Source organism: Balaenoptera physalus, assembly GCF_965194825.1.
Source record: "Balaenoptera physalus genome assembly, chromosome: 21".
Classification (NCBI taxonomy): domain Eukaryota; kingdom Metazoa; phylum Chordata; class Mammalia; order Artiodactyla; family Balaenopteridae; genus Balaenoptera; species Balaenoptera physalus.
Genome location: NC_138902.1, coordinates 9,406,142 through 9,431,298, shown reverse-complemented (window position 1 = coordinate 9,431,298; position 25,157 = coordinate 9,406,142). Strand labels below are relative to the sequence as shown.

At 45.4% G+C, this 25,157-nt stretch overlaps 1 protein-coding gene across 7 annotated transcripts in view; it reads right to left on the bottom strand.

Annotated features, from left to right (window-relative positions):
• Positions 1–25,157, bottom strand: part of CSGALNACT1 (chondroitin sulfate N-acetylgalactosaminyltransferase 1) — a 327,329-nt gene that overhangs the window by 154,268 nt on the left and 147,904 nt on the right. For 3 of the 7 annotated variants that reach the window (XM_082444240.1, XM_082444239.1, XM_082444238.1), the window contains exon 2: positions 18,542–18,635. The gene's annotated coding sequence lies outside the window, so the exon portion shown is untranslated. Of the gene's footprint in view, positions 1–8,260; positions 8,333–18,541; positions 18,636–18,946; positions 19,137–19,236; positions 19,259–19,370; positions 20,565–25,157 lie in introns of those variants that run through there. The other 4 variants (XM_082444243.1, XM_082444241.1, XM_082444242.1 and 1 more) reach the window with 4 other exon arrangements.

Genomic DNA, 25,157 nt, shown 5'->3' with positions numbered 1-25,157 from the left:
TGGCATTCAGGATCACAATTTATTATAATTTCTAATATTATCTCTCCCAAAAGCCGAGTCCTACTATGAGAGCTAGTCCAGGCCCCAGCCACCGAGAGACCTAGGATAAGCCAATGCAGTGGACACCTGTCATGCCCTGGGCTTTGTGTACACCCCTCCTATACTTAGGAATCAACCCTATGATCCTGCTGCCTCAAAGAAGACATTTATTTTCCCAGGATCTCTTGCATTTAGGGTGAACCATCACCCTGGATTTTAAGTTAAAAAATAACTATTACTTAAGTCACTGTATTTGGGGGTAGCTTAGCCCAGTCTCTAATACTCACACGAAATGAAAGAGTCTGTTCTACAGGACTGCAGACCCTACCACCTCTGTGCCGTCCATGAATTTACATTCGAGTGTGCATGTGAATACTGACGCACAGCCAGGTTTCTCAGAACAGTATCGGCCCTGGTGTCTCTGTCTTCTCACCTCTCAGCCCCTCAGTCTGGCTGCCGCGTCCACCACTCCACTCACACTGACCCTCCTGAGGTCACCTCTGAGCTCCTTTCCAAAGCCCTGATTGCCAAATGCCTTAGGAGTCAGGTCAACAGAAACACACCCGCCTGAACTCCACCCCAATCATCGTGATCACTGACTGTACCTAGATGAATAGATTTACTCCACTGCCCAGCAGAAAGAAATTAAGTCTTCTCTGGAGGAAGGTAACAGCATCCAGAGACCCTACGATTTTCATATACAATGTCAGGTCCTTAAAGAAAAATTACAAAGCACAACAAGAGACAAGAACAAATGACCAAAAACTAAAGAGAAAGGACAGATAATATATACACTCTAGGTGTACTATCTAGGGGATATACTATCATTATCAAAAAGGAATTTTGATATAATTATAATTGCTGTGTGCTAGAAAACATAGATTAAAGATGATGAATTTTATCAGATACCTGGAATCTATGTAAAAGAATTAGATAGAAATATAATAATTGAAATTAAAAATGCAATAGACAGGTTCAAGAGCAGATTAGACAAAGCAAAGAGGGATTTCCTAAAGTAAAAGAGATGTAAGGAGAAAATATCCACATAAAAAGCACATAGAGGGCTTCCCTGGTGGCGCAGTGGTTGAGAATCTGCCTGCCAATGCAGGGGACACGGGTTCGAGCCCTGGTCTGGGAAGATCCCACATGCCGCGGAGCAACTAGGCCCGTGAGCCACAATTACTGAGCCTGCGCGTCTGGAGCCTCTGCTCCGCAACAAGAGAGGCCGCGATAATGAGAGGCCCACGCACCACGATGAAGAGTGGCCCCCGCTTGCCGCAACTAGAGAAAGCCCTCGCACAGAAACGAAGACCCAACACAGCCATAAATAAATAAATAAAAAGCACAGAGAGAACAAAAGAATGAAAATACAGAAAAGAGCTGAAGTGGCACCTGAGACATGGATAAAAGAACTAACATGCTTGTAACTTGAATCCCAAAAGAAGAAAAGAGGAGAAAGAAGCAATAGTTGCAGAAATACTCACCCAGAGTTTCCCAAAACCAATTAAGGATATTGAGCTGCAAATCCAAGATGCTCCGTGAACCACAACTAGGGGAAATATATCCGGGGGGGGCGGGGGGGGGGCTAGTAATGGCAGCTATAAATTGCATATTTAGGCCTGGCTCATAATTTTATGTCAATTATGGAATTTTGATAGTCTCTCTCACCCACTTTGCTATTAAGGATAAAAGGTCAGATAACACCCCTTTTAAAGTCCCAAGGTTAAAATTTTTTATTAATTTGGGGCAGAATTCTGTAAGATATCAACTGTGATATATAAATTCTTTTCTCTTTTTCTTTCCTTTTTACCTTTAAAACCTGTCACTTGTTCTATAAAGAGAAAAGATTTTTATTGAAGTCTGATGCTTCTTTAACTCCTAAAATGAATATAAAAATACAGCAGCTACTGGGTATCAACAGTATACTTATGCTCATAATTTCACTTTATAGGAACCCAAGGCCCATAAAGGAGAGAATAAAATTGAGTTATTATTCTGGTGTGCTGAAACTGATCTCTTAACATGAAGACAGAAAGCTGCTATTGTAGATATTTAAGAGTGCTGAGTACACCTGTAATTTATATAACATTGTACATCAAGTATACTTCAATAAATTTTTTTAAAAAACTAAAGAGTTCAAAAGGGATTTACACTTTAAAAAAAGAGTGGTGAGCTCATCATAATTTCAAAGGCTTCAGAAATTTATTCTGATTTTTCCAACAACCTAGAAAGTTATTCATCTTAGTTAACAGGAAAAGAAAGCAGATGCAAAAGCTTAAAGATAATTTTGTGAGGGAAGGGGATTTGAAGGTGGGTGAAGGGGGTCACCTGTACGGTGATGTATGGTAACTAGACTTAAGGTGGTGACCACCTGTAGTGTATACAGATGCTGAACTATCATGCTGTATACCTGAAACTTATACAATGAGAAAAAACTTTTTAAGATAATTTTGTGAGGGAAGGCGGTTTGAAGGTGGGTGAAGGGGGTCACCTGTATGGTGATGTATGGTAACTAGACTTACGGTGGTGACCACCTGTAGTGTATACAGATGCTGAACTATCATGCTGTATACCTGAAACCTATACAATGAGAAAAAACTTTTTAATATAATTTTGTGATAATAACTTACCCACCCAGGCTCTGTTTGAGTATCTGTCTCACCCAAATGAGTCCTGGAAAAGCTGGGACAGAAAAACAAGGCTTGAAAACACAAAGCTCCCGTCACTCTGCCCTCGCTCAAGAAGGCCAAGGCTGTTACTGGGCACTACAGCTGACTGTAGGTCCTCATTTACTGGGATTTTAGATATTGTCCTGGTAAGTAATAGCATAATGGAAGAATATGATTAAAGTCTTCACAGATAACTCAGAGAAACCAACACAAGAACCTTATGGGGGAAAAAATCAACACTGACCGCTTAGACCATGAGCAACACTGCGGCATCCAGGTCGAGGAAAAAGACCCTGATGCCCGTATGCCCTCAAAGCCCCGACAGCTTAATTTGAAGAGCCTGAGCTCATCTACTAAACCATCATTTTCTCCAGCTCCTGTGTGAAGGAAATCACCAGCTTCAGGAGTAATACACATGACCAAGACCTCATCAATGAGTAATTCAACCCCGAGACACGAGGATTGGTTTAGACAGACATGTGCCCCCGTCAAGGCCAGCGAGAGTCCATCCTGGGATTTGCTGGAACGACCAAGAAAGAAGCACCTCCCTCTTCAGCTGGAATTAAATCTACAGATTGGAATTAAATCTTTCCCACTACCTGAATGAAGCCAACATAAAGAGCAGAGCCGAGAGATCTCAGTCCCTGGACCAAGGAACCTGAGAAGCCAGCTGCCCTTGTGTATTTATATAAGCCAATATGTTTCCTTTTTTGCTTGAGCTGGTATGAGCTGGGGTTTCTAGCTCTTGTGGTAGTTAAGAGTCTCAACTAGTACACATGCTCTGCAGAAATGCAGCCATTCTAACAGGTACCGCTGTGCAATGCCTCAAAGGATTTCTCAGCTGGGAGCCCTGGGGACTGGATTAGACCATGGAGGGCAGACACTGCCATGGACACACACTTTAGAAAAAAAAAATCCTAAGCTGCACTGAACCCAATGCGAAACCATGGAGTAAATAAGGTATCTGACCAGCCTCTAAAGTTAAAACAAAGGTAAGGTCGTTTGATTCCATGCTAAGCGACCTTTTCCCAGAATGTATCGGGTTACCAAACATCTCAGTCCTTTCTGATAATGATAAGCAAGTATAATTCAGAACAGCATAACAGAGAGAAATACATTTAATTTTCACTAAAATTACCAATCACTATAAATCCAATTACTTTGACCATAGGCCTTGTTTGGAATGATGGTCACTTGCAGGTACAGTTTCAGCTTATTTCAACTCCCCCGTCACCTTCCCTGCCACCCTGCACCAGGCTTCCAGATTCTGTGGGCCACCTGCTCTTTCTCTGGGTCTGAAAGCGTTGACACTGACATCTATCACTGCACGCAGCCCGCAGCTCTGGGGAATGTATGCGTTACTCGGTTAGCATTAAACAACACGTAAGAAGCACACACTGGGCCAAGCCTAACAGTTGGCTACTTAGGCTTGGCTAAAGTGTTTCTTAAAAATACTGCAGCTAAAGGCAACACTACCTATGGTGACAAAATAAGAAGCAGTGTCTGCCACCCACCAACCTTGCGACTTTCAAAAGACCCTTCACCTCTGCACTTTCTTCATCTGTAGAAGGCTTATGTTCCTATGACTTATGTTTAGTCAAACTAAACGATCACCCTCCAGAGCTAACATCTGAGACATCTGTGTTCCCTACGCCTGAAAGCTTACAGCCATGTGCCTCCCGGGCAGTGGTATTTGGCTTCTGGAATTAAGTTATGGAGACAGTTAACATCACTCACACTGAGCTTTTGCAAGTCTATGGTGATTTTCACGTTACAATTTCAAACTGAGCTGAAATATAGGTTTTTTTCTGTTTTAACACAGTAAGGTTTAGCTTGGATTCTGAATTAAGAGAAAGTTTAGGCTAACAGTTAACCTTGGATTAATATTTATTTTACTAATGCTGGCTTTATATCACATGCTGATATTCTATTTCCTCCAGGAAATTTTTTATGCCATTATAAAATTCTAGCTAATGCCACAAATTCTAGATGTACGGCACACTGCCAGCGAGCACTATTGACTGCTTATTCGAAAACCAATCATCTATTTATAAAATCGAAAGAAGCATAATCTAAATATACTCAGAGGAGAAAAAGGCTCGATCTTGTGCCACCATGTTCTTTTCTTTCAGAGTCTGTCCCAGAATGACTGGTGACAAAAAGTGCTCTGTCCCATGGCTGCAGTAGTATCTGATAAGCAATAAAGCATTACAAGGCATCTCTTTATGTTTTTAAGAGCTTGTTATCCAGCTCAACCACAAAAAAGATATTCAGAAGCAAGAGTGATGGCAACCTTGACATGCGGACCAGCGACAGACAGCAGGACAGGCCGGGGAACATCCAAGTGGACTTTGGAATCGAATAGATTTAAGTTTGAATTCTAGGCCCGTCACTCTCAAGCCATCCGTGTACCCTTGGACGAGATATTTTATCTCTGAGCTTCCGTGTCTCTCATCTTTACTTAGAGAATTAATAAGAAGTCCACAGCTTCTTTTATAACTTCAATTAATAACTGTCCACAGCTGTGGCAGGGAATAAATGGGGGGATTATACAGTATATGTGAAGTAGATTACATAGTGCTTGGAACCCCATGCAGAAAGGGGTCCCCTTTTCTCGCCTTCTGGCCCACTCCTGGGTGGGTCACTTCCCAGCACCAGAGAGAGAGACCAGTGAGGGCTCTTTCCTCCGCCCATAAATTCACAGGACGGGGGGTGCTTTCTGTCTGAGTTTACACTCTCTGGTGACAACTGGCATCATTTCTGTGGTGAGGCCAGTGACCCCACGTTGACCATGTGAAGACAAGCTTGATTCGCCGGCCTCTGATCCAAGATTTAGCCGCTGGGGCCTGTCCCACACTCCGTGCAGCGTGGGTCGATTTGGTAGACACTGATTTGGCTTTAAACCCGAGCAGGACCCTATGGGGCCTTCCCAGGACAGACCCCTACCCACCATGTCCTATTCCTGCCTTTTGTCTGTAGAAAACCTTTAGCCAAAGAATAAACTTAATCAGAGAAGTGAGAAAATGCAGAAGCAAAGAAAAGCAGTCAAACAGGACAAAATAATAATAATTTAGTCATTTAACAAAGTCAAGGACCTTTAGTTCCTCCTCAAGGGCTATGGATAATATTCTGAGCCATGTCCTGTGAGCAGTCTTGTAGATACTGAAACCCCCACCAGGTGGAAGGAGTTAGCTGACGACACGATGACCAGGCTGTAGCCATGACATAAGCTGCCACAACTCGGAGAACTGGCCTCAAGGAAATGGGAAATAACCGACCCTGGAACTGAAGACTAACTGTACTTAAAACAATCAAGCTGACGCCGATCAGACCACCGCATGACCAATTTCAAGATGACTGTCGGAGCTGACTGTGCTGTTTCTACACGTAGCCCCTTCCCTCCGCCTGTACATCCCTGAAGCTCCCCCTTCAAAGCTCTTGCCCCTTGACCAGCAGGGGGAGTCGGCCTTTGGACATGAGTCTGCCTTCTCCCCTGGTTTCCAGCCTCCAAAATAAAGCAACCTTTCCTTTCTACCAACACTTGTCTCTGCAGTGTTGGCTTGTGAGCAGTGAGCAGCTGGACCTGAGTTTAGTGACAGCTTCTGTTGTCCTATGTTCTCACCTGGGCCCTTTCCTGGAAAAGTCCCCAGGGGACACAGCCTGTGGCGGCAGGACCCACCTTAATCTCCCTGTGTTCATTCCCTGAGGAACTACTGCAATACCCACCCACCTCACTGAGCCATTTCCCACCTGGCTTCTCATGGTACAAGGCAGAGGAACAGAGATTCGAGAGGATGTCAGGTCCTGAGGGGAAAGAGTAGAAGAAGCTAACAGGACATTTCTCCAAGAGGACCTGAGGCCCACCTCCACGTCACCAAGTCACCAGCTGACTGATGGGCAGAGATCCAGGTCTAAGCAGCACCTGAGGGCTCAGAAGCAGGACCCTCGACGCACCCTACCCTTCACCACTTCCCTCCACCCTCCAGCAACCTCAGGACCACACCTGCAAGAGACCGGGGCCAAACCCCCGGCACACAACAGCGGGAGGCCCAGAGGCTGAGGACCTCTGAGCCACACGTCACATCAGATTTCTTTCAACACGAAACCAGTTCCCTCGAGGAAACATCCCAGCATCAAAGAGCGTGAAGTGGAGACAACTACTACAGCCTTAGAGAAAAAAAAACAGAATTAGAAACCTCTTCCAAGCAGAGTGACTCTCAAGCTCTAGCTCATCTGAGACCACCTGCAGAGCATCTTAAAAATGTACGTCACTGGCACCAGCCCAGACACTCAGGATCAGAAACTCTGGGATGAGCTTGGGCATCGGTATTTTTTCAAAGCTCCAAGACAAAGGCTGAGGAACACTGGCTGAATCTGTGACTATTAGTGAGGAGCAAATCAAACTCGGAATCAGGTTTTCCCATCATGGGCAGCGTTTCTTCAAGGCTGGTGGGTGGAACACTGTTCTTAAAAAGTTAAGAATTGTCATGCTGGAAAAGGATTCTGGGGAGAAGAAAGCTGGGACCCATGAAGTTAAGCCAAACTTAAGTCTTCCCTTTAGAATTTCCAGAACCTTTAACAGGCCCAGTTTCGTCCTACACTACAAGAGAGGAATACGCTATATGGTATTTTCCAAACTTATCTGATCAGAAAACTCTCCCTTCGAAAAACGTCTGGTAGCTCTAGTAATCTCTGGGAAACACTTTGGGTCTGACAAACTGTCCTCCGTTAATTGTCTCGAGAGGTTTCCTGAAAGAACAGTACAGTGAAAAGGCTGGAACGCAAGGAGGGGCAATGACGACTCCACTAGGAGATTAGTCGAGAATCCGGTGACGAGGACCTCTTTTCCCATGTCTCCCCGCCTGGGATGCTGCTCTACACAGCCCAGCACTCTTCTAACTTGGTCCCAATAGAAACACACATAGGTAATAATGACTCCCAAGCAGTGAATGAAAGTGAGCCTCCGCACACAGCACCGAATTTCTCGGAATAAAGTTGCCAGGTATATCCACGTTCTCAATGACACTGCAAACTTGTATGGACCTCCTTCCAAAAAGATAATGCTGTACAAGCCCTGTAAGCTGTTATTCTAGGAGCTAGTGCCAAGGGCATAAACACCCCTGCATCACAAGAAGGATCCTTAAAAGGGAGGTACCTTCCAACCTCAGGTCACATAGGGGCGCAGCTTTCCTCTGTTTCCCCTCTTGGGGGCAGTCAGAATTTTAAACTCAACATAAGCAACAGACGCCGGCTATGATCGGATCACACTTGCACTTCCTTTGTGGCCAGCACTGCAAATACGCAACAGAATAAAGTCATAGGCAGGGTATTCAGTTGGTGATGACAAAAATACTAATGTCATAATACTACCTTCAATATCACATTCTAGCCAGTGAGAACTCAGCAGAGACATTATTATTATTTCTGCAGATTATTATTTGATTGTGAGTAACATGAAATAAAGTTCATCTAAGCAAACTTAAAAGAACCCAGTAACTTATATCCTACCAGAGTACTGACTACCTAAGTATAGTATTACCCACAAACTTTACCTATAAGTTAGAGCGTGCCCTTGCTCCCAATCCACACATCTCCGGAGTGTCTCCTCTTCGGCAGGCAGTATCCTAGGAGGTGGAAATGCAGCAGTGAACGAGACAAAAATCCCCGCCCTCCTGAAGCTTTTATTCTAGATCCAGGAATCCAAATATTTAGCAAGTTAACTGGATTTTTGTCATTTCCATTTTCTTCTAAGGTTTCTTCACTATTAAACTCCTATCTCACGTGCACCCCAATGTTCACACCAGCACTAAGACATGGAAGCAAACTAAATGTCCACTGACTGATGAATGGATAAAGAAGATGTGGTACATATCTACAATGGACTACTACTCAGTCATAAAAAAGAATGAAATAATGCCATTTGCCATTATTTGAAATAATCCCATGGATGGACCTAGAGATTATCCTACTAAGTGAAGTAAGGCAGACTGAGAAAGACAAATACCATATGATATCACTTATATGTGGAATCTAAAAAACAATACAAATGAACTTATTTACAAAACAGAAACAGACTCACAGACATAGAAAACTAACTTATGGTTATCAAAGGGGAAAGGAGACGGGGACAAATTAGGAGGTTGGGATTAACATATACACACTACTATGTATAAAATAATCAACAAGGACCTACTGTATAGCACAGGGTACTACATTCAATATCTTGTCATAACCTATAATGAAATATAATCTGCAAAAAAAAAAATCACTTTGCTGTTCATCTGAAACTAGCACAACACTGTAGATAAAAACCATAGTTCAATAAAAGAAAAAAAAAAAAAAACTCCCATCTCTCTTTGATCACAAAAATCTTGGATTATCAGAGCTGAAGGAAATGACCGGGGCCGCTCTGTCCCTGGCATGGACTCCAGGCAGGTGGGCAGGGGACCAGATCCTGGCTGTACTTGTACCTGTGACCTCAGATGACCCCTTTCCTGCTCTGAGCCTCAGTTTCCTCATCTGTTAAACAAGGACTGGGTTCGAGTTTGACTCAAGCACGGTAGTGGAGGGTGTTTGGAAATGTTGGAGGGGGCAGATTCTGGCTGACACAACAGCTGAGTGGGCCCAGGAACGTCGAACACCCTGCAGGTCCCCGGACAAGCCTCGCCCGGGCCACGGAGCTTGTGAGCTCAGAGTTGGCACAGGGCCGAGATCGCTACACGTAGCTGGGGGCTCCTTCTGGACACCGGGCTGTTCCTCTCTTTAAGGACAGTCTCAGCCTTTGATGGGGAGGCCGCCTGCCATGCTCCTCTACTCTGAAGTCCTCACACTGGGTACAGCAGGTGCCCCTCGTCACGGTTCTAAAGCTACCCTGATTTTCAAAATATCCGCCTTCCTCTCACAAAAGCCTTTTCGTAGCTGAAGCTCAAATATATAAAATTGCAATTATTATGTCAACTAGATCTAATTTCTACTAGGAGCTAGTTAATCCGCATCTTGTTACCAAAGATATAAACCTTATGACAACTTTGGTTTTGAGATGATTTTCAGCACTCTTCCAAAGCCTGAAGACAAGCTAATCATTAATCCATAGAAAATAAGCAGCTTGTGGGGAGAATAACATGTGAACCAAACCAAAAAGGTTAAGTAAGAAAATCTCATCAAATAAACAATGTAGTTAAACGGCTATCTGCTTATCCATGGTAAGCAGGGTATAAAGCAGTACTGACCAAAAGGCAGAGATCAGGCCTCCTACCTGAGCCATACCATAAATAAAAGAAGGAATTTTCACCTTTTGCCAATGAGGTTGAAATGTCATCTCTGCCTCCTGCCTGTGTGCTGTGAAATTATAATCTTGTTCCCTGCAGTTATTCAACCCCTAACTTGCCCTGGAGGCACATATTTGGGCGGCTAACGGCTACGGAAGGATTATAAAGCATCCCCAGAAAGATTCTTATACCTAACTAGATGGTTCGCACCTGTGTCCCGAGGCACCCTGGGGCACCCAAGGGAGCTCAGAGCTGTGCTTCAGAATATTTTAAACTTTCAAGCAAAGCACTGGATACTAGACATCTGTTGGACGTTATGCAAACTACTGGCTCCAGGTAATTCACACTTTCAACGTTAGACTGAGCCACATTCCTTTTGAACATATCACATCTTTCTGAAACTACATTTTGAGCAGTTCCTGTGATGAAAAGCAACGGCTACATAAGATGAAGCGTCTAATCTGACCCCAAGGTTTGGGGGGCTGTGCAGCACCCTAGAGAGAGACACATCCCATTATTAAGTAACTGCGGTTAAGAATGAGATAAAGCAAGTATTTTTCTTTCAATTTATTGCATTATTTTTTCAAACAGCTACTAAGTTGTTAGGACATAAATACTCACAAGCTAATGAACGTTACTACTCAGTGGGGAAAAAAAAAAAAAATGTTAGCCATTTTCTTGGCCAAAGGGTGTTGGGAAAATGAATGGGACCCTAGCGACGATGTTAACTGAGACAGTTAAACCTCTGACCTAAACATCTCGGTCAATCTCCAAAACAGGGCAGGGAACAGGAAAGTTTCTTTTGCAAAGGGCAGATCTTTGGAAAAAGAGGTCCACTCCTGAGTGGCCGCCTCAAGTGTCACGGTGACGGCATCGCTGCTGTGGCCCCCGTGGGACAGCCAGGACCGCCAGGACCACCAGCTCCCCACGTTGTATGGCCACTGCCACCTTTGTTTCTGGGGTTCAAACACAGAAGGATAGAATGACTGAATATGTACAGTAAACACAGCCTGCAAGCTAAAGATGGATTTCCACACTGTCACTGCAATTTTTTATCATGAATTTAGGAGTGTGAGCTCTTCAAAATAATTCACCATAAGAGCATCCGTAAAAAATCAGTGACGGTTACTTCAGTTCCTTTTCAGGCCTCCTATTCATCAATCTCCAATCCATCCAACTGCTGCCATAAAATTAAGATCAGGCGGGAGTCTCGGCATAAGCCAAGCACCTGAATTGTACAAAGTAGGCTTTAAGACTGCTAACTTCATTACAGGCAAAGAGCTGACGGATAGGTATCAAAACAAAAGGGATAAAAGTAAGGTATTTCTCATTAGTTACAAGGAGAAAAACAGCAACCATATAGTGAAGAAATGAATCATCACCTTGCCTGGGTCATCAAAATTAGCATCACCAGTGAGGGGCAGATGGGGACCTGATAAGAACACATCCCTAAGCAGAATCCCTGCTAGGAATGCACAGCGTGAATCCAACCACGAGATCATTCATCTAACCCCAAATGAATATTCTCTAAAAGAAAAATGATTGTATTCTTCAAAAACATCATTTCACAAAACAAAGACTATGAAAACGTTTCAGATTTAAGGAAGATACAGACATAACAGCTAAATGGAATGCCTGGTCCTAGTACTAGAGGGAAATGCTACAAAGGACATTATAAGTGAACTTACAGAGTCAGAGTACAGACAGTCTGTTATCTAATAAGATAAACTGAAATAAATGTTAAACTGACTGAATGATGCCTGCACCATTGTTATATTAGAAAACATGCTTATTCTTGGGAAATACACACTGAACTATTTAGGAATAAGGGCTATGATGTATGAACTTAAAATGGTTCAGAAAAAAACCTAAGGTACAATAATCTTTATGTGTATATATACTATATAGATAGGGAGAAGGAGAGAGAGGGGAAGAGAACGCACAAATGAAAAATGGTGCAAAATATTAACAATAGGTGGATCTGGGTAAAGGCTTTATGTACTTTTGGTTCTGTTGGGTTTTTTTAACATCTTTATTGGGGTATAATTGCTTTACGATGGTGTGTTAATTTCTGCTTTATAACAAAGTGAATCAGCTATACATATACATATACCCCCATATCCCCTCCCTCTTGCGTCTCCCTCCCATCCTCCCTATCCCACCCCTCTAGGTGGTCACAAAGCACCGAGCTGATCTCCCTGTGCTATGCGGCTGCTTCCCACTAGCTATCTATTTTACATTTGGTAGTGTATATATGTCCATGCCACTCTCTCACTTCGTCCCAGCTTACCCTTCCCCCTCCCCGTGTCCTCAAGTACATTCTCTACCTCTTCGTCTTTATTCCTGTCCTGCCCCTAGGTTCTTCAGAACTTTTTTTTTTTTTAGATTCCATATATATGTGTTAGCATACAGTATTTGTTTCTCTCTTTCTGACTTACTTCACTCTGTATGACAGACTCTAGGTCCATCCACCTCACTACAAATAACTCAATTTCATTTCTTTTTATGGCTGAGTAATATTCCATTGTATATATGTGCCACATCTTCTTTATCCATTCATCTGTGATGGACACTGCATGAAAGGATACTCAACATCACTAATCATTAGAGAAATCAAAACTACAATGAGGTATCACCTCACACCAGTCAGAATGTGCATCATCAAAAAATCTACAAATAATAAATGCTGGAGAGGGTGTGGAGAAAAAGGAACCCTCTTGCACTCTTGGTGGGAATGTAAATTTGATACAGCCACTACGGAGGACAGTATAGAGGTTCCTTAAAAAACTAAAAATAGAACTACCATACGACCCAGCAATCCCACTACTGGGCACATACCCTGAGAAAACCATCATTCAAAAAGAGTCATGTACCACAATGTTCATGGTTCTATCCTTATGTTTACAACTTTTCGATAATTTGAAATTATTTCCAAATAACGTATTTTCAAACAGTAAAGTGCTGAACCACATTTGGGCATAAGAAAACAACTGCTTAAGTAACTAAACATGACACATGCACCACAGCTAAAGAATGTGCGTATCAGAAGTGTGTGGTCTTGGTGGCTGGACGTTCACCATAACCCAGGTGTGATGACAGCAGAGCACGTCGAAAGAGGCTCTCCAGTCATCAGCCTGTTGGAGGCTCTGGAGTGAGGTGCAGGGACAGTGAAAAAACTGGAGACGGCCAGCCTGGAGCAAAGGTCACGCCTCCTTCGGGGGGCCCTGGTGGAGAGGTTCTCCACGAGGAGGTGAAGTCGGCGTTATTCTGAGGCTCCTACGGGCAGAGCCAGGACACCCGAGCTCCCCAAAGATTCCGATTCCAAGTGAAGCCTGGGATCCTGGGTGGGTCCCCAGCATCCCAGATGACTCAGTGCAGTGGCTCAAGGACCCCGCCATGGGCTCCTGCGGGGCAAGGACCGTCCATCCCTCCAAATCTCCAGCGTCCAGCAGTGGAGGACTCGTGGCCGACACCCAAGCCAATGTTTGCTTAATTAATTAATTAACCAACAAACAAGTGAATTCTTTCAATTATGGAAGCTGGGAAAGGAAAAGGGAGGAAGCAGGGACCAGAGATTTTTTTTTTTTCCATTTTAGAATAATGCAAACATTTACATCCTGTTAGTTAATATTGATAATTTCTTGCATCCCTACTATGTGCCAGGAACTTCTCAATCGTCACAACAACTCCAAAAGGTACCATTCGTTTCATTTTCCGGAAGAGGAGAAGGGCAGAGGGGCTCCGTAAGCTGTCCAGCTCACAGGATTAATAAGGGATGGAGCTGAGGCTCCAATCCTGGTTCTAGGGTCCTTGTCAAGCCAACTGCCTTGCCTCTAGAAACAGGGAAACGTAGACCTCAACGCCAATCGGCCGAACAACCAGAAGGGCCAGGGTGAGAGCCACCTGTGCCCTGAGTTGAAGAAGAAGAAATTCAGAAGAAAGGGGATGCCTAGATACACCTTTAGTCTGCTTCTAACGGGAAGAAATGCACGTTAGGACAAAGACATCTTAGGGAGACATGCAGCCGGCAAGTCGCCAGGCTGGTGGCCATGTACTTATGTTCCCCAAACCAAAGTAAAACACCTGGAAACAGGAGTGAGAGGGGCAGTGGGTAGGGTAAACAAGAAGTTATTGTTCTGATGCACTTTTGACTCTTTAAGTTAATTATCTTCTTTCATTCATATCCTCCTTTGTCTTAAGTTTCTCCCGTGATTTTACTCAGGAAGAATGAGAGCCCTTCTTAGAGGGGAAGGCACAGAGCAGGAGAAGAAGGGAGAAGAAAGACGCTGGTTTGAACCCCTCGACAGCTCGGGTGCTCTGCGTCCACGCATCCACGCATCCACCCTCCTTGTCAGAAGAGCAGGCGGGCCGCTCCCGGCCGGCCCACACTCACCCCCTAACCTAACCGCTCATGCCGCTGAGCATGTGCTCTATGCCAGGCACCAAAGGTGTCAAGTGGTCCCGATGGGGCTCAGGACCCTCCAGACATCTCAGGTTAGTTAACAGGAAAGAAAGGCAAGAAAATCAAATGGAATAACACCGTTTAGTAAGTGGCAAAAATCGGGAGGCTAACCCGCAAGTCAGCCCAGGGGGAGAGGCCTGGAGGAAGGGACCCCAAGTCATGGAGAACGAGTAGGAACCGGCCCGGCCAATGAGCCCGGAAGGGCATCCCGGGGAAAGGACCCAGCAAAGGCCCCAGGTCAAGCCAGAGAGCCCTCAGGGTTGGCGCACCAGAGCGCAGGCCACCTGGAGGTGCTGGGAGGCCACTGGGAGACTCTGAACAGGAGCTACGTGAGCAGAGATGACGCACCTCAGAAGGGCCGCTGTGGCCGCAGGGGGCGGGTGGGGGTGAAGGTGAGGGCCTGGGGAGTCCAAGTGCAGGCTGACACACGAGGAAGAGGGGCAGGTGGGACGCAGGCACCCCGCGACGGACCGCATGAGCACCCTGAGTGACAGTAAGGACGTCCGGATGCCCTGGGGGGCTCTGGCTGGTGACTGAGGGGGAGCCCGAGGGGACGTAACGAGTGCAGGGTGCTGGCGGGGCACGTGGCAGAGACGGCCAAGCGTCCGCGGTGCCAGACGGCAGTGTGACCTGGGGACACAAATGTGAAGTCAGCAGAAGTTCACCATTTAGCGCAGGGGAAACTGTGTGGATAATACAGAATGAGAGGGCAGAGAGGATGGAACGCTGGGAACAAGAGACCGGAAAGGGGGCCACAGGGATCAGCCACAGAAAGAGGGAGAAAACCAGGGAGAGTTCATTGTCACCGTACATAAGCCAAGGGAGCGAGAGTTTCAAGGGCAGTGGTCAGAGTGTCGGATGCTGGAGAGATGCGTGTCGGGTCACACGCATCTCCATAATCTGACTTGCTAGGTACTAAACTGAGAGTTAAGATGCCTTATCAAACTACAGTGAGAGGAGCAATAACACTGAGACCGAAACTCACAACCGGAAATTCATCCCAACATTTGTTTGTGAATATGAACAAACACGCTAGGGGCTGCGAAGGTAGAGACGGTGCTCCCTTTGAGGATAATGGCAGCCAAAGGACAGACATCTAGCAGGTAAGCAACTGTAGGCAATGGAGAAATAAGGTGGGAGGTGGCAGTGGGGCACAGAGGCCCAGCCCCAGGCCAGGCAAAGGCGGGAAAGGCTTTCCAGGGCTGAGTGCAGAGAAGGAACGCAGTCTGGAGGGCAGAGGACAGAGGAGGCAGGGAGGGGAGGGGCCGCCAGGACAAGACGCGGGCATTAGGAGGCTGAAGCAAGAAACCAACGGGATGGAAGCGGCGTCTCAACGGGCAGAGCCCCGGAACAGGGCAGAAAAGACAAAAGCCAGGCCCAAGGAAGTGTCGATCAACAGGGAGAGATGGCGGCCCACTGGCAGGCGTGCACCAGTGGACACCCACGCTGGTGCCAGCGTGACCCTCCTGGTGTGGCCCGGAGAAGCCTCATCTGCGGAAAGCAAACTGTGCTCAGGAGGATAAATTAAAATTGCAGCAGCAAACGCTGACACTCATGAAAAGCCTACAGACTTTACGTCTCATTCCATTAAATGGAAAGATTTTGAGAGTCTAAAACAGGTCCCAAAGAAGGCTGCTTTATAAAACACAAACTGCTCTACTGAATTCTCTAGTTTTGCAAAAATGCGCAACTTGCCAAGTGTCTCCATTATAGCTTTATATTAGTATTTACTTATAATACATGCTTCGTTCCAACATAAAACGGAATCAGCTACCATTTTACGTGAGCTGGTAGACGCACGTCACGGGCTTGTAGAGCTGCAGAGAACGACGGGGTTATCCGTCCACAGACAGAGTTTGTACCCCTCAGACGCCAGGTGAGGAACTAAGCGGATCACAGAGGTGAGAACAGACGGGTCTGCGGCCTGCTGGGGCGGGGGGGGGGGGGGGGGGCAGGGGCGGGGCGCCCGGGAGGCCGTCGTGGAACAGTGATGACGGGGCAGTGACGGGCGCCAGCCCGGGAGGGTGTGAGGGTCAGGGGCCGGTGGCTCCTGCAGGGCCGGGTCCCCGCTTATTCCCTTTCCCACGCACCCGCTCACCCATCCATTGCTTCCTTCGGTGCCTCCAGGCGCCAGGCCCTGCTTCTGAGTGCTGGAAGCCCCACAGGAGGGTTGCTGCTGAAGGACCAGTCAACGTCCCCTGGGGGGTGGCCAGGAAGGAAGAGCTGCTGGTGGGAAGGAGAGTGTGGAGACACGGGGCGCGGAGTGGGGCACAAACACGGAGGGCAGCGCTTCACTGAGAAGGACCGGCAGCCGCACAGGCTCCGGGGGGATGCGGGGGACCCCAGGAGACCCCCCGGCAAGCCTGGCAAGGCCTCGGGCTGGTGAACATCTGCATCAGTCACCTCTCCCGGCGGGGACTCCATGAGCACCGTGCACGGGGGAGGCACACCTGCCGACCAACGCCCCAGACACTCTTTCCCCAGTTGACACCGCTGTTCCCCGCAGGTCTGGTGAAGCTCCGCTACCGAGGGCCGTTCAAGGCCCTGCGTCTATAAAGGACTCAGTCAATAAGGAGCAGTTCCCGGAAAACCGAAGGCTTTCCCAAGCTCGTACTGCCCCGCTGGAGCCTGCCTCCCCGGCAATATCCAGTCTCTGCAGCGGGATGCACAGCCCACAGGCCGCCGCCAAAACCCAGCTCCGCCGCCCTCACCGCTGCGTCCTGGAGGATAAACATCTTAATCGGCTTCTGATTACTCCTCTCTTTTGTACAGTTGACTTTGGCTCTTTTCTACTATTACCTCAAGGCTTTAATATCATGGAGTTCTAATGAACTGCTCTCTTCTACATCATCCAAGTAACTCTCAAAAACATTAAACATCGCAAGACCTCAGATTAGAAGAATTCTATTATGACCCTTAAGCTGGCCTTGAGTCACTTAGGCCTCTTAGCCACTCGACTTTCCACTCAGAAAAGCACTTGTGAAGAATTATTCTTTAGCTATTTTTGTTTGATTATTAACTTTGGCCAGGGTTGGTTTTATTTTTCGTTACTGGTGACTCAGATACAGTGCCTTTAACTCCTCATTCTCTACTGTTTGAGTACAAAGTGGTTCATTAACCCAAAATCACATCCTGTGTTTTGACTTTCACTCTTTTATCTTAATCAGTGTAACAAAAGTAAAAACAAAAAACACAAAATCATGAACAAAACCTCTATACAAGTTTGTTAAATGAAGGAGAAGGGTGAAGGGGTTTTCCTGAAGATATGCAAGGGCTGAGCACAGCTTACCTATTTTCATTTTTATGGCTCCAGAATCATGTCCAGAGAAAACTAAAAAAGGGCTTTTGCTCTGCTGAAGGTAAGAACCACATATACGACTTCCCATCTCATCTCATGCTGTTCCATTTCAACTAATGATGTCCCTAAGGTTCTTGTTTTTTTCAAAGTTTAGTATTGCCAGATGTAATAAAATAACATTGCCGAGAAATTCAAAATTACTGGTTACAACAGCTGAACTAAAACAACGTTCCCGAGATTTACATGCGTCCCCAGTCTGAAACCAACCGTACAATCCATCAGGGTACTACTATTCTCCAAGAATTCTAGAAAGTATTCCCCTAAGATGTTCCCCTTCAATTTCCTAAACATCTTATTTAAATAATTATTTTGTAGCATGGTGAAAATTACGATGCCCTTTTGATTATGAGTTAAATATTTGAGAAAGCTTAACATTTTGTCACAACTTCCAAAAGAACAAATGTTCCTATTTAAGTGAACTTTTTTTTGAAAGAATTATGCAGTTCTTCTAACTGTTTACATTACTGGTTTCAGGCATTTGCCACTCTGTGAAGAGACAAATTCTGAGGAAGTTGGCAAAGTTAAATGTCGATTACAGGCTTTACAAGTAAAGAAAATGCTTTTCCAAAGCAGCCAAGTAATTGTATTACGTTGAAAAAGTACCCATATCTTAAAATAGTAATTTGTTATTAATGGAAAGTAAAATGAAATTTAGCACATTTCAAACATAGCCACAATACTGAATAAACTCAGATCATACAGAGGTTCATTTCTTAAGTAACTCATGATTAACAGACTCACTTACCTGGAAGTATAGGAAAAGAAGGTTACGATGAAACTACATCATTTTTTCACCGGGTAATAATATCTTGACTTCTCTCCTTGAAATGGAAAGGAATCTAAAATACAAAAAATAAAATAAAATAAAAATAGGAGTCGCCCTTGTGAATTTCCATGTCTTAAATTACGAAATTTTAAATCATTTAGGAGATAAAATACAATCCATCCAAAGTCCTGCCCCAAAAAGCAGGATGGTATTTTCCCCTTTCTATCTTAATGAGTAAAATGCAAAATATTTGTTAAAACACACACACACACACACACACACACACAGATAATCAAGGTTTAAAACAAATGCTGAGAGCCATGTAGAAGTGTGTGTAAAAGCAAAGCAGAGTCACATGCTCGGAAAAGACCCCAAAAAGCAAACCTCGCAGCGAAGCAGGGTGCCCGCCGCCCGCTGGGGCCTGGGCGCTGCCTCCGCAGGGAAGCCGCAGCTCAGGTGGGGTCAGGGGACCGCGCACGGCGCCGGCACTTTTTTTTTTTTAATGGTCGTAGGAACTGAAATGTTACGAAACAGCAAATCCCCGGGAAGTTGGAGAGCTCAGCTCCCCGGGACGCGCGCCCCCGCGGACGCCCCCGCGCACCGACCCCGGGGGCGCGCACCGCCCTCGGTACCTGCCCCGCCCCGACCCCGCGCCCCGCCTTGCAGGAACCCACCGAGCCGCCCCTGGGTCCACGGAGATCAACGCGGATGGGGAAGAGGTACGAGCAAAACACCCGGGAAGCGAAGGCAAGGAAAATACTCTGGAGAGGACTGAGCCTCCCTGTTAAGTAGATGTTAATAATGCTACCTTCAACTCATTCACGCAGAGTCGTCTTTCCCGAGTTTGTGATTTCATCTCATTTGTCTTTATAATTCAAGTCATAGCAAAAAATAAAAAATACTATATGGTTCCCTTTTCACACGCAGGAATTAAAAAAGGCCCAGGGTGGTTATACGAGGACAAAGAAAAGACTGATAAGCTGCTCAGGTCTGCGACCACTAACTAGTCCCCCTGCTTGGCGGCGTTGGCCTCCTGGTGCTAGAGCGGGGCTATCACATGCTTGTTCCTCCCTCCCGTTAAGTTTGAAGGTTCTCTCTGCGGCATTGGCACTAAGTCAGTACAAGTGTGAGGTGCGTCGCTGTAGAAGTTGGGAGGCCATCCGTGTGCACACACTCTCACCACTTTCCTGCGAGTGGGCCGGCCAGCCGGGGCCCGGCGGCAATGCCTCTCCTAAAAGCCACTTCCGTCCCTGCCTGGCGAATTAATCTGTGTCGAAATGGAACTGCAGTTGGCAGAACGGCAGCAATGCCAAGATCGAATAATCACTTGGACCCGAATCTGAGTTGTTTCCTTCCTTGACAACAAATAATGTTACCCTCCAGAGTCTGCGGGCCAGGAGTTGAAATGAGTTCATAATTTGGCTTCCAGGCTCTCTTCTCATTCTCAACCACTTAAATGTCCTTTTCTGCCTTTTAGCATGCAGGGGGCAGCTTTGGAGGCTGAATCACCGACGTGGTCTTTATTGATATCCGTAATGAATATTCTTTGCCAAATAAATAAAAAGAGGAAAAGCCCACATCATTCAAAACCACATTTGTTTTAACAGCGAAACTAAATAGACTGTCGGCTCATACTACCACATGATCATTAATAATCTAATTTGTTCTTCTCACTCCAGCAACTTGGAGAGAAACGCTCAGTGTTTTCATCTACACACAGAGGCCCCATTCATCCGGCCCCTCAGTGCCTGGTCCTGGCGATGCCAAACTGCAGGTTAATTAAGAGCCACAGGACAACCCAGCGCCTCCTCTTTTCCTAGTAAAGAACTCATTAACACTCAGATCCTTGGCTCTGGGCAGTACATTGTCTCCTTAGCAGTTCCAAACATCATGTGCCCTGAGAAGGCAGTCATCTCTAGCTGGTGATGGAAAAGGAAAGAGACAGGAAGGCAGAACCACTGGCAAGACTCCCTAGAGATCAGGGTGGGACGGGAATTAGCATCATGGAAAATTACTGGAGGTGAACCACAAGTATGCAAAGGACAGGTGGGTGTGTCCAGCTAACATACCCTGTTAGGAGGAAGGGAAGTGTCATCACCCACACGCCTACCACACGCCTCACACTGAGCGAGCGGCTCTGCGTGTGAGCTCCTCCCATCCCCACAGCGATGCCCTGGATGTCTGCATTAACATCCCCATTTTACAAACGGGGAAAATGAGGCTCAAAGGTGTTAAGAAATCTCTCCAACTGGTACGTGGTAAAGCCAGGATTTTTCTGACTTCAAAACCGAAGCTCAAAAAAGAGAAAGAAACACAAGCCTTTACTTCTTCTAGGATGTAACATGGTCTCGTCTGCAAGCGCTAGTCCTCACGGGTGGTTCTCCAACAGGTTCGTGGCTGCCGCCAGTGGTAACCTGGCAGATATGCTGCCAGCATCCAAAGGCTGCCAGTGAGGTACTGGGAACAAAGACCCTCCCCAGACTCCTGAATCCCTCATCCTTCATAAGAAATCACAGTGACAATACCACTCTTGGACAAGCCTTCCTGAGTATCAAAGAAATAGACAATAACAATGTGCTAAAAATAAACGCTAAATCCAGGGAAGCAACTGCAGGTACAGAGTAGAGACAGTACCTTGCTTTGTCCAATTCAGAAAATAGTTCTCGTCGACATCCCTCAGGCTAAATCCAGGTCTGAGGGCTCCTCTCCTGTCATCTGATGCCCTGCTGTTCTCGATAGTTTGGCCTAGAGAGTGAGGATTACAGAGGGGCTTCTGTGGATTACAGAGGGGCTTCTGTGGCTTCCCGAGTTCTAGTTATGGTAAAGAGTGAGCAGGAGAAGGCAGGATGTGCCTGAGAGTGGCTGGGAGAGCGTCCATGGGAAAATCACACACTCGGTTTTGGAAATCTCCCAGTTGGGATTCTAAAGGTTGGGAAGCCTGCCTCACCCCACGGCCACAGTAATAGAGTTTGACATCCGTCAATTAGCAGCATTCCATAAATAAGTCAGCTTTTAATCATGCCAAAGAAGCCCGCCAAAAATCAACTATGGAAAAGAGCAGTTGAAAATGAGCACACTGAGATCAATACTATTTTAACAATCTAGGAAGCCGTGCTATTCAACATACAATGAATAAGCGAAAGTCAACAGCACTCACAAAGAACTTCAAAGGCACAATTGGTCCAATGGTGTGACTATACCCATCTGTGTAGGTTAAGTTCCAAGGCTTCCTCATATTCATAAATGTAAATCTAAATCTTTAATCCATCTAAACCACGTCTGTGTCGGACACATTGATTCCTGAAATGTGAAAAGTAAGACGGGAAGACGAAAAAGCCCTTTCATCATCAGTGTGCCTAAAATAACAAACAAAAGCACCGAAAGACTAGAAACGTGTCAGCCAACTCAGGCTGCCTGGTGGGATTTTCTTTGTGCAAATATGGATAGTAATATACATGTTTTAAAATCTTGATGGTAGTGTTTTCACTTGTATAAATCAACGGAGTCCCCTGGGTAGCAGCACTGGGAGACATAGCAGGCTTAGGGTCGGGAACTGCGCAGCCAACTTCTAAAATTATCTTTCTCAAGAGTATGTTTCAGAAAAGCAAGGGCCCTTGCATGCTACATGTTACAAGTGGCATGTGATTATAGGCTCGACAAGATTCCTTCCACATTAAATAATTTTACTGAAAACAATATGTTTTAGGACTCAACTGACTTTAAAAGTCATGAGTTCTTCCCCCCAAATGTTGTCTTCTATTCTTCTGTGAAATGAAAAACCGGGTCTCTGTTCTGGTCTTGTGTGTACAGACGCGGACTGAATGAGAAGTTGCCCCTTTCTTATTCCTAATCCTGCCCGTGAAGTCGGCCACCCTCACTTTCTTCACTTCAGTTTCTAACTCTGATAAGTGAGGATAAGCACAGATACTTTGACCAGAACTACCAAGATGATGAACAGAATTATGATGCTAAATTATTTGAAGTCTCTTTTAAAATGCGTGGGTCTAATATTACCTTAAAGGTATCAAGTAGATTTCCTTATGCTCCAAGGATTTACCAAGTGCCTCCTACCCTAGGCCTTGGGGTCCTTGTGAGGCCCCTGTGTGAGCCGTCTCCACACAATCAACATGTAAACCACCAATACGAGAGAAAATGAAATGACTCACATGCTAAATAGAGACGCAAATAATATGCCGTTAAAGCATCAGAAAAAATGGGCTAGGACTGGAGAGAATGGGGGTTACATCTAATCACTCGGAAAGAAACTAAAGCGCTCTGTTTGCCGTTGATCATAAGACCAATAACACAATCTTTCTCCTAAATCAGCTGGGATACAGACAGATAGTTGATGCTCCTTCATAAAAGAGAGCTCTTTCGCAGCACAGTCTGCAGTTACACTCAACGGCCTCTCCCAGGAAACTCCTCCAAGGCCAGCCCTGCCCCTATGAGATGCTGCAGCTGCTGGCACATGCTAGACAACATCACAGATGCTAATGAGGGAGACCTGCTGCACTTAAACCCTGAGCAGAGCAAGAGATTCAGGTTTTCATCTGTTATGGAATATTTCTGCTCCCCCAAACTTCATATTTGAAATTTTAATCCCAGTATGTTGGTATTTGGATGTGGGGTCTTTGGGAGGTAGTTAGGTCATGAGGGTGCAGCTCTCTTGAGTGGGATTAGTGCCCTCATGAGACACCGCGAGAGAGCTAGCCTGCTCTTTTTTTGCCACATGAGGACACAGTGAGAAGTCAGCTGTCCGCAGCCTGGAAGAGGGCCCTCACCAGAACCAGACCATGCTGACACCGTGATCTTGGACTTCCAGCCTCCAGAACTGTGAGGAACAAGTGCCTGTTGCTGATAAGACTCCCAGCCTGTGGTGTTTTGTTACAGTGGCCTGAGCTAAACCATCATCTTAAATCTGTTGCTGTGAGATTGCATACAAGTCCATAACTTCTTAGCCTGTGTTTCCAGATCTGTAAATAAGGGGTTGGACCAGGCCATGGTTCTCAGTGAAGGAGGATGGTCTTTATCGGCTGGCTCACCTCCCCACTAGGATTCCATCTGTGGAAAAGATACATTGCAGAGAGGAACAAGCAATACAGACAGAGGAAGATGAGGCAGGACAGCATCTAGACTTCGATGTGAAGGGGAGGGAAGGGAACTTTAAAAAGCACAAGCTCTTGCAAGACTTAAAGTTGTGGCCTTCCTGAGTATAAAGATTCTACCAGACTAGTTGATAATGGGTAATTTGACGATCAAAATCATGGGTTTGTCCATTAACCAAACGTCACATCTCACATAACTGATAAGAGCCAGAAGCACAACCCCACATTCACCAAAGTACACCCACCCCCCAAAGACAGAATGCTCAGGAAGAAGAGCCCGTCAGGCTGAGGTGCCCCAGGGAACAGGGACCCCTACACGGAGCAGCTCAGAGAGAACGAATGACACATTCCAGCACCATACACACCAACAAACCAGCCCCAACACAACAGAAGCAGCAACACAGAGAGGGCATGAGTGTGTGGTTCAGAAACCCCAGACCTAGTCCCAGTTCTGCCATTAAGTTATTGTGTGACCTTGGGCTGGTCACCAGCAAAATAAAAGTCTGGACCAGATCATCTCCAAGTTAACCTTCCAGCACAGAAAGTAACTGACTTACTTTTTACCGTGTTCCATAAAAATTTATCTGCTCCTAGAATCCTTTCGGCATCTTTAAGGTCAGTATATACAACTCCATTTATGGGCTCAGTTTTTAAATTAGTGCATTCCCAGGCTTCCTAGGACAACCGCCCAGAACACAAGTCTAAGGCGCAGGATGGGTGAAGTTTCTTTTCTCTGGCTTTCTTTATGATTCCCTATGGCTAACCTCTGCCCTCGCCACTGCCAAGTCTCTGCACTTCTGGCACTGAGGTTTGATCTATAGTGTTCATAGGGCTCGTAACACTGTGATAGATGAAGAAATTAAACCTTTTGCCAAACTTGAACGGGTGTTTTGAATGGTAATTTTTATCTTCTCCCTTCCCAGATGCAGAAATGTCAACAGTTGAGAGATACTATGATGTTGGTAAAAAGTCATTACAAAAATGGACTTGCTGCCCAAATGATCTCTTATTATCTTGCAAATGTATTACTTTTGCTGTATCAATTTTTTTTAGTTTATTTCATGTTATGCTCCAGCTGCAAGGAAATTGAGAACATACTGTCCACATTTTCAAAAAAAGACTATAACATTAGCAGAAGAAATATTTCACCATAAAAATGAAAACTATGTGTAAATATTCATATAATTGAATTTATTCAATCAATTTATTGAGTCAAGCCAATGGAAGGATGCTTTTTTTGTAGTGAGAGCCAACAAGACAGGAGAAAATTTTCATCTCAGTGTTCAAATAAATAAATAGTCATATTGCTCATGGATATCAATTTTTTAAAATATGCATACAGAATATAATGGGTGTTGCTCTCAGGGAACGTACAATTCCTATATACTATTTACTAAGTATACTGGATAACAACAAAATGAAAACTAAGAAAGAGAAACACAGATATTTAATCAAGGAGTATTTAAAAATCATTAAAATATGTTTTCATT